Below are 3,301 nucleotides of genomic sequence, written 5' to 3'. Positions count from 1 at the left end.
CCACCTCTCTCTCCACCAGGGTCAGAGGTCCAGAAGTTGCTTGACTAGGGCCCCAGCTGTTTGGCAGGTTGCCAATGTCTCTCAGCCCTCGCCTGGCCAGAGGGCTGTACCTCCCTCCTCAAGGACTTTGAGATAATGGGATCCCTCTTGTCCAGGATTCCTCAGGGACCTGGCAGCAGGGATGAGGGTGAGGACTGGCATGGACTCGAGTGGACTGAGGTCCTGCCCTACACCATTCAAGGGACTTGCTGAGGTCTGAGGTCCCCTCTCTGGGATGCCTGGGGCTCTGCCAGAGCTGGGTCCTCCACCCTTCCCCAGCTCTCAGCCTTCAGGCCTCCTTTCCCTGCCACCTGTCTGTTATCAGCCTTCAAGGTCTAAGCCAAACACGACCTCCCAAGGTCCCTACCTTCTCCCCTCATTATGGAAGCCTCCCTGTTTTTGTCCAGTTCTCTGTAGCACCATCACAGCACCATCCCAGCAACCTTTGCTGTGCTTGTTGCCCTCCCTGGAAAGTGAGCTCTTTGAAGACAAGCACATCACCTGGTCGGTCCATTCCCTGCTACCCACACAGCAGTTTGCATGTAGCCAGAGCTCAATAAATGTCTTTGAACTTGACTGACTGGGCCACCGCCTTCTTTTTTTAATTAATATTTTTATTTATTTGGCTGTGCCAGGATCTTCATTGTGGCATGCAGGATCTTTAGTTGTGGTATGCAGAGTCTTAATTTGTGGCATGAGGGATCTATTAATAGTTACCCCATCAGCAATTGAACCTGGACCCCTTGCATTGGGAGCTTGGAATCTTAGCCACTGGACCACCAGGAAGGTCCTATGGGCCACCACCTTCCTTGGAGATGAAAATTTAGGTGGGCATGAGTTGCTTCAAGGGAACAAGCAGAAAACCTGGGGGCTGAAAGCCAGAGGAACAGGTCAGGTCTCTCTTCAGCCCTTCCCTCCACTCCTGCCCTCCTACCCGTCTCCACCAGGGGGTGCTCTCTCCCCTTCCGTGGAAAGGCCGGAAGCTGTAGCCAGGTGTATGTTTGGTCATCATGCCTATAACCCCTATGACCATAACCCCTATGGTCATCACCCCTATAGTCTTCCACTCATTGCTTTGATTCTTTATCAAATGTGAGCTCTCAGTTGGAGACTGGTGGAGAAGGCCTATTGTTTTCATCTACAGAGAGTGAAACTAAGGCTCAGAGTATGTACTTTTCTTCAAAGACATTCAGCTACTACGTGGGCAGGATGGAAACTTGAATGTGCTCTTGGTTCAGGGCTCCTTGATGACACCGTAAAACCCCACAACGGCTCCTAGGCCAGGCCTGATCCTGGCCCTGGAATGCTCTGGTCTGGGGACTCCCTGACTTCCCCCCACGCTCCTCTCCTAGCCCTGCCTGGGTCAAGGCAGGTTCTTCCACTGGCAGGATGCTGGGTTCCTTTTCCTCTACTCCACTTATCACCCCCTCAGGCTCTCTCTCCCTTGGCTCCTGCTCCCCAACCAAAAAGCCTACTCAAGTGTCCCCCCAGAATTGGAGCTGTGCCTCAACCCCACTCACCTGTGCTGTCCCCTGTCCCTTCCTGCTAACTCTCTCAGTGGCCCAATTCCACTTCTTCACACTTGATGCTCTTCCTCACTGCACAGTCTGGTCTCCACCCCGCCTGTCCCCTGCTCGATGACACAGTGCCACTTCCTCCAGCTCTCTCTCCTCAATCCTCCTTGCTGCCTCTTCCTTCCTGCTTGCCCTGAAAGGTGGGTGCTCCTCGGGTCCCATCCCATATCTCATCTCCTCTCTGCAATGTCCCTGGAGAATCCAAACCTCACTCCTGATCCATGAATGACTTCCAAAGCCATGTCTCTAGCTCACGCCCCTCTTCAGGGAGAAGGACCCAGGGTTCAAGCTGCCAATCACTACCCCACCAGCAACACAGCCTGTATGTTAAGTGTGTGGACTTGAGTCCAAATGGTGTGTGTTAATCGCCCAGTTGTGTCCGGCTCTTGTGACACCATGGACTGTAGCCTACCAGGCTCCTCTGTCCATGGACTTCTCCAGGCAAGAATATTGGAGTGGGGAGCCCAAATGCCTGGTGGCCTCGGATAAGATGCTCAAGCTCTCTAGGCCTCAGCTTCCTTATCTGTAAATGAAGATAATACCTATTTCATAGACCCTTTATAAGGCTGAATTGGAATAAGATATACAAAGGATTACTTAGCCCAGTGCCTGGCATGTCCCCTCTCCCTGAGAACACTCTAGATAGCTAATATCTCATATTCTGAGCCATAAAACTTGGAGTTGTTCTGAAGTGTAATGAAAGTTGCTTAGTCATGTCTGACTCTTTGGGACCACATGGACTTTACAGTCCATGGAATTCTCCAGGTGAGAATATTGGAATGGGTAGCCGTTCCCTTCTCCAGGGGATCGTCCTGACCCAGGGATCGAACTCAGGTCTCCTGCATTGCAGGCGGATTCTTTACCAGCTGAGCCACAAGGGGAGCCCACTGGGAGTTGTTCTAGACTCTTCTATTTCCTTTCCATAATATGTAGTTGGTTAACAAGATCCGGGGGCCTCTGAGGATTGGTGCCCCTGCCCAGGTGCAGGGCCCTCCCATCTGATCCCCCACCCCTGGCTCCTTACTGCCCGCCCCCACAACCTCCGTTCTTTCCCACGTCATGCTACAGTGGCCCTGGCACATCTCTGCTTAAATCCCTGCTGCAAGCTAGGCTGGACTCTAAGTGCCTCAGGCCCAGTCACTCCACGGTGACATCCCCACCCACATTTCCTTCCTCATCCCTCCATGCTTCCTGCCCACGAACCTTCCACTTGGCTCCAGCCACACTGCTGGAGTCTGCTTTCTCCTGCCTCCCTGCTTTTGTCCACAATCTTCTTTCTTCCCATGGCCCACCACACCCTGTCCCATCCATGACACCCTCCAAAGATCATGGCCGCTTGCTTCTGAAAGCCTTCCTCTGCTTCTGCAGCCTTCCATGGCTCCTCTCCTGGGATCTCACACTAGAGTCAGGATTGGTAAGACCAGGACTCCTAAAGGGAAGGAGCTAAGCCTACCTCCTATCCCCAGGGGCCACCTCCACTCTCCTACTGCAGGGTATATTAGGACTCCCAATAAACATTTGTGAAGGGGGAAAGAAGCTGAGTGGGCTTAGAGAGGAATTTAGAAAGGGAGGAGTATAAAGAGGATCCTCAGTGAGGGGCACCCTCCATCCCATGTTGGACTTTATTGCCCTATTCCCCAGAGAGTGTGCCAGGAATAGAGTGGATTCCAGGGAGCATGGTGGGATGC

The sequence above is a fragment of the Bison bison genome, unplaced genomic scaffold, assembly GCF_000754665.1.
Source record: "Bison bison bison isolate TAMUID 2011002044 unplaced genomic scaffold, Bison_UMD1.0 scf7180017864180, whole genome shotgun sequence".
Classification (NCBI taxonomy): Eukaryota; Metazoa; Chordata; class Mammalia; order Artiodactyla; family Bovidae; genus Bison; species Bison bison.
This window is presented reverse-complemented; position numbering follows the sequence as displayed.